At 33.1% G+C, this 16099-nt stretch overlaps 2 protein-coding genes and 1 long non-coding RNA gene across 4 annotated transcripts in view; 1 reads left to right on the top strand and 2 right to left on the bottom strand.

Moving 5' to 3' along the window:
- LOC127867299 (mucin-5AC-like) overlaps positions 1–16099 on the bottom strand; it is a 237996-nt gene that overhangs the window by 28353 nt on the left and 193544 nt on the right. The gene's annotated exons all lie outside the window — the stretch shown is intronic.
- Positions 1–16099, top strand: part of LOC127867301 (uncharacterized) — a 226937-nt gene that overhangs the window by 48151 nt on the left and 162687 nt on the right. The window lies entirely within an intron of this gene.
- LOC127867305 (uncharacterized) lies at positions 12335–13204 on the bottom strand. The gene is made up of 2 exons (XR_008043431.1): positions 12845–13204; positions 12335–12441 (listed from the first exon to the last, which is right to left on the bottom strand). It is a non-coding gene; the product is annotated as an uncharacterized LOC127867305 (long non-coding RNA).

Below are 16099 nucleotides of genomic sequence, written 5' to 3'. Positions count from 1 at the left end.
ATTAGTAGATTCAGTAGAGAAATTAGTCGAAAGGGACCCATTGCTGCCATTGTGTACACTTCCAACGTCAATACAAAAGGGTCTGAATTTGAACTCTTTATTTAAGGTTCAGAGATACACTCTGAAACATTTTATAATAATACGTAATATTAATAGAAGAGGGTCAAAGATAAACTGTCAGGTCAGGCAAATGTGTCTTGCAATGATTTATAATATTGATTAATGACCAATATATAGACCTATATATAGAAAAACAATTACTATATTGGAAAAAAAAGATGTACGGCATCGAGGTTGGTTTGTGTTGGTAAAACTTAAAACAAATCAGTTATTGATGATGTATAGGATATCAGTTTTTTATCTGCGCAGTTCTTAGCTGCCTCACAGCCACGAACATTAAATGATGTATCGCCGGTTTTATGGACTTTGTTCCCGTTGCAATGTACGTTTGATGGTATAACTAAAGGGTCATTGATTAAACGCGAATCATTTATTTATATTTCAAATAATTACACGTTTTTAGTTGTTTTCCTCACACAACCATAGGACTTGCTATAATCGTGAATCAATCCGAGTATGGTTAATTATTTAAGTAGACGCAATTATTGTTATTAAATAAATCAAACATGGTTAATAATGTGTTATCATTTAAAATACATTAAGAATCGCGTATTTACCTGCAATGTGTGCATGATGAAAATTCATAAGACGAAGGTATTTGTAACATTAGAGGTTACATTTGTTTACTTGTTGCCTAAGTAAACGTAGGACCGTTGAACAGATTATCATTCGGATAGCTGACCGAACACTGACATGAAAGCAACTCGATATGGAATGAACATGAGGCATGCATTGAAGTACAGGTCAATATTGTTGAGCTTGAACGATGACGGCATATGTTAAACTTAACAATTTAACAATTTTAAAGCTCAAGTATCAAAACAAGTTAAACTATCGCCCAAGCGTTCAAATAAATCATGTTTGGATCAAATGTAATTTTCTGGCATGGGTTGGGAACAAAGGATATATGAATTCTTCTGTATCTAACAAAAACGAACTCACTGTTTCTTTAAGGCTAATTTGAGTGGGATGGTGGATTTAGGACAAAGGTAGATTTAGGCAATAAATCTACATTCTTATGCTTTTAAAGTGCATATTTGTTTGCTTTCGTGGTAATATATTGAGTTATTTCTCTCAATAAATTGAGAAGTGTTGTGTTTGGGTAAACAAACGAAGTGAAACGCATATACTTTTCGTGGCTACTTTATTATCGTTCAACGATAGAAGCGATCAATGCTTTACAACTAACTAACACAGATCAGAGGTCAACATGCAGTTATGAAGAACATGGGGCGGTGCGTTGCTACGCTTTATTTATTTATAAGTAGGCGTGGCGTAGCGGCATTATCTAAACACACAACAAGAAGATAAACATTTGTATCTGTGTTTGCAATAACATATCTAAGCACACTGTTTCTAGTGTAAGAGTCGATACAGAATTTACTTTATTATGTTTAACAGTGACTTTTATGAAACTGTGAGAAATCCTGCTTGTTAAGATTTAATTGTATTCCTTAGTGGAATATATGCACATTTCCTTAAGTATGGAGTGTGTACTTTCAAATCCTTACTGAAATCGGACGAAGGCGGTGACGTAATTTGGAGTTGAAATCGAATAGTTGATTTTCGAGAATCACTGAAACACAGTTTTTGTTGGCTTAGTAAATTAAACTTTTATTCACAAGTGGGCCACTAAAAACGATGTGCACTTAACTGGAGGTAAAATTAACCTATGCGGGAAAAGCGAACTGTCGAGAATAATAATTAGATTGTCGTTAGGCGCCACTTGTTTCCACCAATATCTTTTTTCCAAAAACAACATTGCTCTAAATCTTTTGTCATTCTTCGACTACTCACGTGACTCGTCTTATAACACGTTAAAGGATATTTATACGTTTGGCTGATATTTGTTTCGAATAGTATTGATTTCTTAATAGTAAGGGAAGTGTTGGTTGATATCAAATATTCAGCATTTCCCTCCTTTGACATCAATTAGCAGTAGTAGTAATAGTAATGGTAGTTGTAGTAGTAGTAGTAGAAGTAGTAGTAGTAGTAGTAGTAGTAGTAGTAGTAGTAGTAGTAGTAGTAGTAGTAGTAGTAGTAGTAGTAGTAGTAGTAGTAGTAGTAGTAGTAGTAGTAGTAGTAGTAGTTGCAAAAGTAGTACTTGTAGAAGTAGTAGTAGTAGCAGTAGTAGTAGTAGCAGTAGTTATAGTAGTGGTAGTAGTAGTAATAGTTGAAGTAGTTGTTTTAGTAGTAGTAGTTATAATAGTAGTAGTAGTAGTTGTAGTAGTAGTAGCAGTAGTAGCAGCAGCAGCAGTAGTAGTAGTGGTAGTAGTAGTAGTAGTAGTAGTAGTAGTAGTAGTAGTAGTAGTAGTAGTAGTAGTAGTAGTAGTAGTAGAAGTAGTAGTAGTAGTAGTAGTAGTAGTAGTAGTAGTAGTAGTAGTAGTAGTAGTAGTAGTAGTAGTTGTTGTTGTAGTAGTAGTAGTAGTAGTAGTAGTAGTAGTAGTAGTAGTAGAAGTAGTAGTAGAAGTAGTAGTAGTTGTTGTTGTTGTTTTAGTAGTAGTAGTAGTAGTAGTAGTAGTAGTAGTAGTAGTAGTAGTAGTAGTAGTAGTAGTAGTAGTAGTAGTAGTAGTAGTAGTAGTAGTAGTAGTAGTAGTAGTAGTAGTAGTAGTAGTGGAAGTAGCAGTAGTAGTAGTAGAAGTAGTAGTAGTAGTAGTAGTAGTAGTAGTAGTAGTAGTAGTAGTAGTAGTAGTAGTAGTAGAAGTAGTAGTAGTAGTAGTAGTAGTAGTTGTAGGAGTAGTATTGTTATTATTGTTTTAATTATTAGTATAATAATAATACTAGTAGTAGTAGTAGTTTTTTATTATTAATAATTATTTCATAAGTATTAAAACATTTTATCATTATGATAATATAACTAACATAACAAAGTAATCATAAAAATATTGATACTGATGATTGATGATAATAGAATTAGTAGCATTAGTATGCACAAATTTATCCAGAGTTAGAATAGCATTATGCCATTAAAAATGTCTCCTTTATATAGGTTGCTTTTTAAAACGCGTTATTATTGAATGAAATACTACGCAAACAATATTTGTTATGTGATGCGGCGTCACGGGGTCAGGCATTGGAAAACGGTCCGAAGATAAATTGTCACCTCCACTGAACGTCACAGCAAACGACGAAGACTTTATCGGCAGTGTTGTGTGCACACATTGTTGCAACGGAACACTATGCAATTTTGGGGGATGTGGCTCTAATGGTAAAGTAATCTATTAAGACTGGATATGCTATATACAGTGATGCGACCCCAACTTAAATCAAGTTTAACAATGTAATACTGCATTGATGTAGTGCCCTAATTATAAGTTCAAATGGTCACTTGCTTTGAATAAAATTATTTCGGCTGCTAACTAAAATATCACTCTAGATAATGGTTCTGAAATGACATTATTTTGTCTATTTGCAGGATTCTCTTAAAAAAGTTCAAAGGCCTGTGGGTTGTGTGATAAACGTCACAACGCTGATGTTTAAACAAAAAGGAAAAAAAACGTTTTCTCCTTGATATTAGTTTATACTAAGAATTTCTACAGTTGTTCCATATGTCCAAAAACGCTGTTAATTTAGCAAACAACTGATGATTTAATGTAATGTTAGGCAGATAAAACTGTTTACATCAACACTCGATCCGCGATGTATGGTGCGATTGATTGTTACAAAGGAAAAATTGAATCAGCTAGTTTAAATGTTTCTTCACATTCTAAAGGCCGTATTTAAGGCCAACTTTTATATAAGGATGTTTCTTATTCTGTCAGCATACCCCCAATCGGCCCTGATGTCCGCGGTCCATGATTGTAACACGATCCGCATTTGCGGGCGAGATGAGGAAATGTCGCGGCGAAAAGTTTAACATGCTTTGCTGAGGAGACATTGTTTAACCTGTTCGTTTTCGTGTCCGCTGATATATTAAAAGGAAATTTAAATCCAAAACCGCAACAAACAGTTATTGTCGTATTCTACATCCGAATAAAGTTTCCTGTTTGATTATGATCTTAATATCCCTTTCTTCGTGATATTCTTATATTATAACGATTCGATTTGTACGAGGATCTTCTCTTAAAATAAAAATAGCGAAAACAAACAAATGCGCGAACTACGAGCATGGTTGAATACGAAACATCAAACGGTTCTGTCGTAAAATCAAACCCCAAGTTTTGATGACCGGTTGTTACATTTGTTTTGTAAAGGCTTTATTTCGTTATACTTTGTATGTGTCTATTTATAAAAAATACGTAGAAGTCTTTACGCAAATAATTCCTTCAAGATCTGCAATAGTTTGTCTTGTGATGATAGTGGTGACAGTCAATCTATAGGAAATAATTGCTGCGATAACTTTGTGTACCCATATGACACTGCCTTTATTTGACACGTATATTCGATGTTACAGTTTTGTGAAGTAGATGCCATTTTGTCCTCAGTAGATGGCCACCAGGTGTTGTGGAGAACACGGTGTGTCCATAAATTGGTTAATAAACATAAGGATGTGATTTAGATTGCTCTAATGACTTATTCGAATAAGAAAATAATGTATATGACAGTATCATCGTCTAATAAGTATGTATGAGTTATGACAAAATATTATTGACAAAAAAACTTGTTCATATACACGTTTAAATATTAAAATATTATAAAATCTTTTTCTCAGGATTGCAGCAAATGTCTTATAATTATATAGATATTTTTCTAAAGTTTTGATTTCATTATCAAGGCCAAAATTCTTTAGTATTCCATGTTCTTGTTTTAATCATTTTTCATTTCACTCTATGACACTTTGCAAAATTGCATTTAAAAAAAATGTTGCATAGAAATGTTGGATGTTTTGTCAATCCATAAGAAAACATATTGTCTGTAGATGGCTGGTATCAAGCAGTTTTATTATTGTATTTATTTTAGTAAAACGAGCGCTTTTGAACGTTCGCCTGAGCTTTTATCATAAAGCTGTGGCATGTGATCGTTACCTCTGTTGGCGAATAGTATGTGTGTTTCTGTTCACGTAAAAACATATTACTATATATAGTAACATATGCATTAAGGTTTCCACAAACAATCCGATTAATCGATTCTGTCCTTAATGTACCATGTTATACTTAACCATGATCAGTAACTGGCAGATATAAAAACGAAGCTTGTTATTTCTGTCAGGCAATCCATGTACGAGGGCTTGTTGCAAAGAAGACCTTTGTAACCAATCGTGCCCCGGTAAGTAAGAGTTTCTCAGTAATAAAGAGGAACACAAGTCTGTAACCAATAATGCATCTGTAAGTATAAGTTTTGCAGCAAACAACTATTAGACGACCATAATGATGATGCCTTGCCCAAGTAAGTAGCAGATTCCCGGCAATCAACCAGTACACGACATCAGTTGTTCTGTCCTGTGCAACACCGATTATTGTTTGTAGGAATTGACTAGTACGCGTAATATGTCATCAGTCCTGACCCTGTTAGTCATAGTGTCGCAGACATGTAATGGAAGACGATCTCTGTAGTCAATCCGGTCCATGTAAGTATTATATTTTTGCGGATTTTATACAGCACACAATCTCTGTAATCAATTCTGTCTCCGTAAGTATGTGTTCCTTCACGATTTACTAGTTAACTACTTAACGACCATACTGCTGCTAAAAGTAAAAGTTCCTCAACAAATAACTAGCAGAGAGTCTATGTTATATATCCTGCATATGTAAGTATAAGTTGTTCTTCAATAAACTTACATATTATCTCTGTAATAAATCGTCTCCATGTAAGTATTAGTTTCCCGAGAATTTACCAATATACACGAAAACTGTTAATGTTAGTTTATTCAGCAATCCACATAGAGAATACTAGGTTAGCGTTGAAAACAGAGAAGTTTATGTTGCGAGGCTTAGAACGCCGGAAGCGCGAACCTTGGCGAGCGCTTTCGGTGTTCGAGCCGAGCAACATAAACTTCTCTGTATTCAACGCTAATCCTAGTATTCTATTTATCCCATTTGATTTTTGCAACGTGTCATTTAACAAAAATAGATCTAATAACCTTAACAATAATTTTAATTCAGTCATTAAAGCGCTTAAAATCTAACAAATGTAACCATGCGTAGTGATATACATGTATTTGTTCTGGTACGCAAAATAGTCTTTAAAAAATTCACACAAACTGTAAAACAAGTAAAAATATCACCATATGCCTACATTCAATTTTACGCAGTATGCGAATTTTAACACATTACGACCGCGAAAGAAGATTTTACTTTACTATAATTCATTTTATTTTCGAAAGAATATGATCAAAATCCAATATGGCGGCGATTGCTCCTGACAAAATGCTGTCGATGTCAACATACATAGTAACATGTACACCATCGACGACCTAGTTCTGGCTACCATAACTTTAAATGTCGCTTTTTATGATTTTTGACTGGCGCGACTTTGTACAGGTCTGTCAATAGTCTAAATAAACTGTACGCTGAAGTTTCTTTCATTAGCTATCGAAGACCTTGACAATTTTGACGAGTAAACAGACAATTGCAGCGACTGACACTTTATTTGACAAAATATAATACAGGGCAATACGTTTTCCGACTTCGGACGACGAATTTAAGGACGCGCAGAACGTGTTTTTTATATAATGTTATGGGTATGCCGTGTGTGATCCGATGCATCAATGGCGCCCATGTTAAAATCATTTCCCCGAGAACAGAGAACGACAAAAGTACAAACAAAAATCAAAACACGTAAGAACTAGTATCTTACCTTTAATAATCCTTTAAAATCCATTTAATAATCCATTTAACTCAATAATTGACGATTTTGCATCCAGGGTCTTTAATAATTATTTTAGCATAGTTAAATAAAGACCCTTATGCCATTCTATTACTTTATTCAAATGAGTTTATGAACGCGATAAACTTTCTTCTTCGTCACACGCTACGTCATGTACTCTACATTACTGCTGTTCAAATGAACCAGAGCAGTTTATCTAATAATAGCCGTTGGTAAACTCGGTTGCATTTGCAGATTTCTGCATACAAACATAATTATGTTTAAACTTGCACAATGTTTTATTTATCTATGGTAAATGCCCTTATTGTACGAGAAAATAATTTAATATATAAATACACAAAGAATGGAAAACATTCCAGTACACAACAGATAAATGAGTAGAAAATACCCGTGTACAAAATGGGACGTTCCGAATTCCATTTTTACCATCTTATACTTTACACAGCTCTATGCCTTACGTGAATTAAATAGGAAAGCAAACATAGCAGATTATTCATGAACTTTGCGATATGTGTATGGCTTGTTGTACATTCTTAATATTTAAGTTAAATGTCAAAAGTATATGCTTTGGTTATAAACAATGCACATTACACGAAATAAGGAAAATGTGATAAATTGATAATTCAGATATGTCGACATACAGTACATGTAGAAAACATGTGAAATAAGTCGCGTTTATAATAAATCGTCCAAAAAAATGGGGAAAATGAAGCAATAAGTATGTCAATTTATGATGCCATCAATCAGCTGATTCATTATACGGATGGCGAAAAATTATGTCATATGACTAGATTTAAAGGTTGATGGTCGTATAATTTTGAGCTTAAGTTTTGTCGACTATGTTTCTTATGAAAAACCATTCAGTGGTAAAGTAAATATAAATAAAAAATAACAAAACAAAAATCGTGTAATTTTATATTTTATTTCAACATTTCTTTTGGTGAATATGTCATATATATATTTTTCTGCAAAATATGCACATTTTCTTCTAATGGGTGACCTTATAATTCGATCAATGAACCAAACAATATCGACCTTATTTAATGCATATCGCATGACGTCATTTAAAAAGTAGTCCGTGCACGCGACAGGTATATTCCACAGTGTTGAATACAAGAAAGTATATTCCACAACGTGTTATACCGTCAATGTCGCGGTGAAAATGGGATAAAAGTGTATACTTGTCAAACAAGGATTTGTTATTTTATCGGACACGCGTGGCACGCCTAGGCTACCCTTCTTCAATCCCCGTTCCCTAAAGCTGATTAATTTACTTGGTGGCCACCATACCGGAGAGTCATAGTTTTTTCATTCGATTGAGATAATTAACTAATATACGAAATATCCACTTATATAATGATTTGAAGTTATTCGAGTATAGATCCAGGGAAATATAAACTTTACTTTGGCCAACTTAATATTTGATCGGTAAGTTCATGTATCTACTTTTAATTATAATGATTTTGCATTCTCTATTAGATGCCCATAGTCATGCTCCTTTTTGTGTTCTATTGTAAAATAAGTATAATAGTTATATAAACATCAAGATTCGGGTGTTGACCAACTAAATACGTATGCTGTGATGTTTTCATTTACACTGAATGTTCAGTGATCCTATTGGGCCGTTACCCATTCGAGTGTGTTCGCAGTTTCATCTATAGATTTGTCGTGGGGATTTTATATTTCAGAGACTTTATTAGACATGTCTGTTAATGTATTTTCTACGTTAGAATTCAAAATAAATTTGAACTGTTATTTTTCAGGGTCATCTTAAGCGACGAAGACAGCAATCTATTCTGCAAAATAAGCTAAGTCTTAACAATTCAAAAAAATTAAAAAGAGTTAGTTTTGTCCTTCCTTATTTGATTAAATGGACCTATACTGTAGTGACGTTTTTGAACATCTGAAGTTCTAAATGTTTTTTTTAAAACCATAAGGTCATATAACAAAATGGCAAATATACACCTCTGGTCTTAACATCATTATTGTCATCTTCGCATCCGGGATACGATCAATTGATAAATACATAACTATAACGACATAGTTGTTAAATAAAGTAGTTGTAAAATACAAAAAGATAGTAGTGTATTGCTGTGTTCTACTTGTGACTATAAGTCTTCTACGGTCTGGTATAGTCCCGTTATAAGGGGTGCATTAAACAAAGAGGGAGAGTTCGATCTAAATTGATTATTTAGACGCCCCCTTTCCGAGACGACCATGCGCATTTAAAATATCGCCGTGAATCACTTAGTATAGTGTACATCGGTTAAATATCTCATGCCAAAGACAATATTTTAAATTAAGATTCTACGGGGAATCGAACTAGTGACCCACCAATATTTTTTTCCACTTTACAACGGATTCGCTCTTCGAAAAAAATGCCAGGAATCAGGAATAAGCACAGCATCTCTTGCCAAAAAGTTGGATGTTTATTGTTTATTTAATGCTTCGCAACTAATCCCAGTCAGAAGTACTTTGATTTGATTTCGGAAAAGGGTCACCATAAAACGCAAAAAAAGTGGAGTTTTGATATACTCTTTATGTCTTTTTTTTAATCTTGGTCACGGTATATAATCATATTACTCTAAACTAGCATGTTCCGTATATATATTTGACGGAAAGTTTTAAAATAAGTAGCGTAGAGTTAACTGATCCCTAACATTTTAATTTCTATATCAAAGTAAAATATACGAATTTTAACATATTCACAAACTCAGTTTAACTGACTTGAAAGTTACTGGATGTATCTTATTAATAAAACTATTATATTGACTTTTAAATAGCAGTATAAAATCAAAATGAAAACTTAATCGCTGCTCTTGAAGTTACGTATGCGTTGTCGTTCCGACCGAATTTTTTAACACACATTGTTTTGGTTACCGTGACCTTGGATCGGATCGAAGTACTAACACACGGGCGCTCACGTACCGGAAAGCATCATGAACAGAAAAACAGAAAAGATCAAAGCGAAGTAGCCACTTATGACGATTGTGGGCCTCGGAAGAGGATTAATTGGATGAGGACAAGGTCAGTTTATTTATAATTATGGCATTATTTATTGTCGGGAAAGGAATACAAAAGAAATCAAGTAAAAACCAGAAAGTAAAAAGGCGCCATGACAACGAATTTTTATTAAATGTTTTGAAACAGTTTATGTTGTAATGGTTTACAAGAATAAAGAATAATATACGGAGCAAACATGCATGCATAAAATAACTTAAATTTTGCTTTGTTTGGTATTTAAAAAAATATTAATTAAGAATGTACCAACTAAAAATAAGAATATTTGAAGAATTGTAAATAGTTTTATGTTACATTAAATCAGGAAACTAGGAACATACAATTAGAAAAGAATGTTTTGAGAAGTATACATTATAAGAATAAAAGAAAAATGAATGTTCATAACAATACAAATGTAGAGTCAATGTGTTTGACAGACAATAAAAATACAAAAAAATAATATACATATGTATTTATCATCATTATCATCGTATGTATTGTGGATGAATGTTATATATGGCTCTATATCAGAAAAATGGAAACAATAACGGGCGTCACTTCAAAATTCTTATTTTGACGTGTTAGCTGTATTCCTGTGTTTTTTAGGTAAAATAATCTTTAAACTTTAGATTAATTGCGAAAAAAAGATAGTTAATAAATATCTGCATAAAATAATTACAAAAAAATATGGACCAGTAAAAGTGATGGACGTTATTTTGACAATCATTTTCTCAATATATAACAGTGTGTTCCTTATTTTGGCAGAATACATATTCATTAAAGGGTATAAATAAACTTCTTTCTTACAAACAAAATTGCAATAAAACAGGAGTTCCCATCTTCCTTTAATCCAGCTGATTTTAAAGTAACGGACGTTATGGATTTTTCCATTACATTTATATTCATTGCTGGTAAAAACTGTGAATCCTACCTAAACCATCATCCTTTCTTAGGAGTTTGTATGCTTTTATTTGCGTAGTGTTTAAATAAAGCGGAATAGTGCCACTTTACAAGCCATTTTCCTACCAAGTAGAAGTGGGCGTTATGTTTGACATTTGACATTTGCGGAAAGTGACGGATGTTACACTTGACATTTCTCATGCCATTCCTTTGGTCACTTGTTTTGTTGTTGTAGTTAAATGTATATATTACAAGTTTGTTACTAGTTACAGTTAAAATTCTTATTGTTGTTTAGCAGTTTTAAACTTGTTCTGTTATGTTCTGTTGACTCAAGTTGATGGTGTTTGTCGAACTGACCAGTCCTGGAAACACTGTATGGGTCAAAACAACATTCACGGCAAGTAAAGTTTGTAACTTCTGGTGATAAGCATTATTTCAATATGACCTACTGTCAGAAAAAGAGGTATGGGAACCTTTTTATACCCTACTTTAAAGCAATTATTAGTCCCCTACCGGTTTCACCGGAGGGGACTTATGGTTTGCGCTCCGTCTGTCTGTCAGTCCGTCAGTCACACTTTTCTGGATCCTGCGATAACTTTAAATGGTCTTAATATTTTTTATGAAACTTGGAACATGGATATATGGCAATATGGACATTATGCACGTCACTTTATTTAGTTCCTACGTCAAAAATTGTGGTTGCTATGGCAACAAATAGCCAAGAAATAATGCTTAAAATGGTGTTTTTATCTGGATCCTGCGATAACTTTTAAAAATTCTTAATATTTTTTCATGAAACTTGAAAAATGGATAGATGGTAATATGGACATTATGCACGTCATTTCATTTTGTTCCTACGTCAAAATTTATGGTTGCTATGGCAACAAATAGACTCAAAATACTGCTGAAAATGGTGTTTTTTTCTAGACCCTGCGATAACTTTTAAAGTTCTTAATATTTTTTCATGAAACTTCAAATATGGATAGATGGCAATATGGACATTATGCACTTCATTAAATTTTGTTCTTACGTCAAACATTCTGGTTGCTATGGCAACAAATAGACTAGATATACTGCTGAAATGGTGTTTTTCTGGATCATGCGATAACTTTAAAAGTTCTTAATATTTTTTCATGAAACTTGGATAGATGACAATATGGACATTATGCACGTTATTTCATTTTGTTCCTACATCAAAAATTCTGGTGGCTATGGCAACATATAAAAAAAATATTCTGACATTCGTGGAATTTCTGACAATGGTGGCGCTGGTAGGGGACTTTTATTGCTCGGCAATAGTCTTGTTAATTAATGTAATTTTTTTTGCTTGAACCAGAAGTTCACAAGTTTACTTTCTGTGATATTGGGAAGAAACACATCAGACATTCGATCCATATTTTTCTAAATCCTGAAATATGAACTAGTTAATACACAAATTTACCAAAGGTTTTCCAAAAAGTATCAATTATAAATGTTAAATCATGAATTTGATCAGTGTCTGGTGTGTCTTGAAGGGTACTTTTTGGTCAATATGATAATAGAGCCAATGTTTGCACTAATGGTTTTATTTTCCATATGTATACACTGATTAAATTGAACACTAATCATAACTTCGTAAATCCGAACTTCTGTAAAGTTCTTCCATGTCTCACAGGTCTGAAAATATTAAGAGTATAATTAATAATTTAAGAGTATTTAATGTACTATTCTCTTTTAAAAAACACAATAATTAAAGAGTCTTCAATGTCAAAATTAAGATATTACCAAGTGTGCTGTCTATCCTAGTTTGAAATGCTGAGGAGTATCTTTTCAGTATCAATGATGAGAAAGCAAACAGAGAAAGTGGTATTCTCAAACTACTTTGATCTAGTCAGTTCGTCACTTTTAATAAAAAGCAATGCACAGCACACACCTACCAGTAATTGCTTATGCCCTATAATATTGAAGGACAACACGAAAAAAGACAAAATATTGTGATTATTTTGCTTCTGTTCAAAGAATAATTATAATTGGACAAGTTGACTGGGTTTTGTTTATAAATTTTTACCTGAAAACTTACATAAAATCCTTGTTCCACACATAAGTATGTCTGGAGGAGCCGTCTTCTTCATGACATCGGTTTCAAGAACTGAGTGTTTCACAGCATTTAATGTCCACAACTTCTTGTTCCTTTTGAAGAACTTGACCAAGGCCATTCATCAACCATTAAAGACAAATAAAAGTAGAGCTTTATAAAAAAAAAAGAGACTTCTGTTAAGGCACTAACTGTCTACAACACCCTCCAACTAAGAAATCACCACATTCATGAGCATGGTCTAGGAAACAACATAATGTGTTAAAATGATTTACATGTATTATATTTTCAGTTTTTTGGTGAAAATGTCATTACTACATTTAAGCTATACCACAATTTACTAGTTTTAAATTGAACTAAAGATTCAGGGTACAGCGAGTATCATTAGTAAACATGGACAATTGAAATCAATGAAGTAATATTTCTATCACAGTAACAGATCAATATAATACATAATAAGACCATAATTATTTACTAATTAATATTTAAACGAATACATGTCAGAATGTCTGCAATTATTTGAAAAAGTTAAAATCAGTGCTCTTTTTGTGAGTTTATGATATGAAAACACATATATATAATATCAATGAATTCAATTGATGTATTAAGATTTTTAAGTAGAAAAGATCAACAATAAACTCAACAAACTTTAATTACTTTTCAGTAAGTTGGACACCTTCATCACTGTGTTAACTGTTTTGCAATTTGAAATGGTTAATATTCATATATATTATAATGTAGAATGTAAAACCAGTAATATGCAGTAGGCCTAAGTAGAGCTGCTATACACAGGTGGTTGCTTAAGTCAGGCAGAAATGTGACTGTTTATAGGTTAATGCTAATCAAAGTCATTTTGAAGCAGCTTCAAAATTTTATTAATAAACTTTATTTTACCTTGGACTTAGTGACTAGATAGCTGTCAAGACATAACGGGCATTTTACATAACGAATGAATATGTCCAAATATTCTAAGCCCATGATTGTTACTTTGTATTTTACGTGCAACAACATTTAAGATGACAATCTGATGAAAACAAGCCACCAACGAAGTCTGCATTACTGTCTTCATTTTAAATTTGATTCGGAAGTTACGTTTGACGCTTGTTTGTATTACGATGTTGTCAAACATAACATCTGTGACGCATAAATTCTGTCAAACAGTAACGGGCGTTTCTTAGTTGGTGAAATTTACCATTGTTTACACAATATAATCGTTCTCCGCATTAACATTTTAATAAAAATAAGATGATATATGCAGCATTATATCAGATGACATCGCAAGTTAGTAATTAACAAAAATTAGCCTAAGTGACGGACGTTACCATTGTTAGTGACGGACGTTACCGTTGGAAAAAGGTTTGACCGACACTCCACTAACTTCGTTTTCTTCCATCTTAAAGCGTGTACCCAGCAATCGATGACGTATTTGGCAAACGGTGTTGGTATAAAACAATAAACAGCATGATAATAGCACGGGCACTGCTATTATGTTCACAGTAGAGCGAAAGTAGCGGAGGTTACGTTATTGACCGACAGCGGACAACGTCAAGAAAATTGTTCAATTTTAAAATGAAAAGACGTTTCTTTCCCAAATTAGTATTATAAATCAACAGTAAAGAATTGTTTAAGAGCAATGTGAATTTGAACGAATCACTTTATCATTGTTTAACACTAGAATAATTTGACGAAAAAAAAATTATTTTGACCGACAGCATAACGGCCGCAAACAACAATTTGAACTCCAGTTTTTTAACTTAATAGTGCTTAAAATTACATTTACATGCAAAAATAGAGCAGAAAAAACATTTTTGTTTCAAAACATGACCAAAACAGCACATAGTTCTGCACCATTGAGACACTTTAAAATGTTTTGACACGCCTTACTAGACATGCCACTTTAAGGAGGTCCTAAATTAATGACAATTTCCACAAAAAATATTTGTATGTCATACTCACCTTCACTATCAAATACATTTTATTTTATGTATCTTTTTGTTAAAGGAAATAAGTCAACAAGTACAAGATTTTCAGTTTAATCAATTCAATTTGTAAAAAATGAACAAAAAAGTGACGCCCGTTATTGTTTCCATTTTTCTGATATAGAGCCATATTTTGATTTGTTTGTATATATATATATATATATATATATATATATATATATATGGTCTTGTCTAATTGGAATAATAATTTAATGTGTTTTTTCGCGAATATGGCGAAGTTAAATCTAAGTTGTATGCGCATTGAATTTATGTTTAAAGTGTTTCTTATAGGTAGAGGCAGATGCAGTAAACCTACTCCCCGTTACATAAGGTTACATTGAGAATTTATTTTGTCAATAAACGTGTTCAGCTTAACAGAAAGATCCTGATAGTTGCTTGTTACATATGGTGTAATAATTCTATATTGCAGTATGTTAACTGTGAATAAATATGTAAAGAACAAGGATATTGAATATTTGCAAACATTATAAAAGACTTCACAAAGCTCCTTTGACAATGAATTCAAGTTGTTACTTCGTGAACATATATAGCGTAGGGACATCATTGTGTTTTTCTCTCAAAGTAAAACGCATGCTCCTTAATGGTAGACACAACCACAACGTGATGACGATGGATTCAATACCAACAAGATAAACAACAACGATCAAGCCAGCCTCGGTATAAGACTCGTAAGTCCGACCAGCAGCGCAATTTGAGCCCCAATACGCAGATTAGAAATGACGACCAGGTGAGAATCAATCTGGACGAAAAAAAACAGCTACACTCCTTAACAATAACGATAGCAACTCATTCAACATGAACAACACCTTTGTTGGATCATGGGAAACGCCTCACGTAACAGCGAAACAACAACTTAAATGTTCCATAAACAACCCATGTACTTACAGCCGGACATTCGATCCGCGTCATTGGAAAACGCATGCTCCTTAATGGTAGAAACAACTACAACGTGATAACGATGGATCCAATACCAACAAAATAAACAACAACGATCAAGCCAGCCTCGGTATGAGACTCGTAAGTCCGACCAGCAGCGCAATGTGAGCCCCAATTCGCAGAGTAGAAATGACGACCAGGTTAGAATCAATCTGGACAAAAAAACAGCTACACTTCTTGACAATAACGATAGCAACTCATTCAACATGAACAACACCTTTGTTGGACCATGGGGAACGCCTCACGTAACAGCGAAACAACAACTTAAATGTTCCATAAACAACACATGTACTTACAGCCGGAC

The sequence above is a fragment of the Dreissena polymorpha genome, chromosome 2 (assembly GCF_020536995.1).
Source record: "Dreissena polymorpha isolate Duluth1 chromosome 2, UMN_Dpol_1.0, whole genome shotgun sequence".
In the NCBI taxonomy this organism is placed as follows: domain Eukaryota; kingdom Metazoa; phylum Mollusca; class Bivalvia; order Myida; family Dreissenidae; genus Dreissena; species Dreissena polymorpha.
This window is presented reverse-complemented; position numbering and strand designations above follow the sequence as displayed.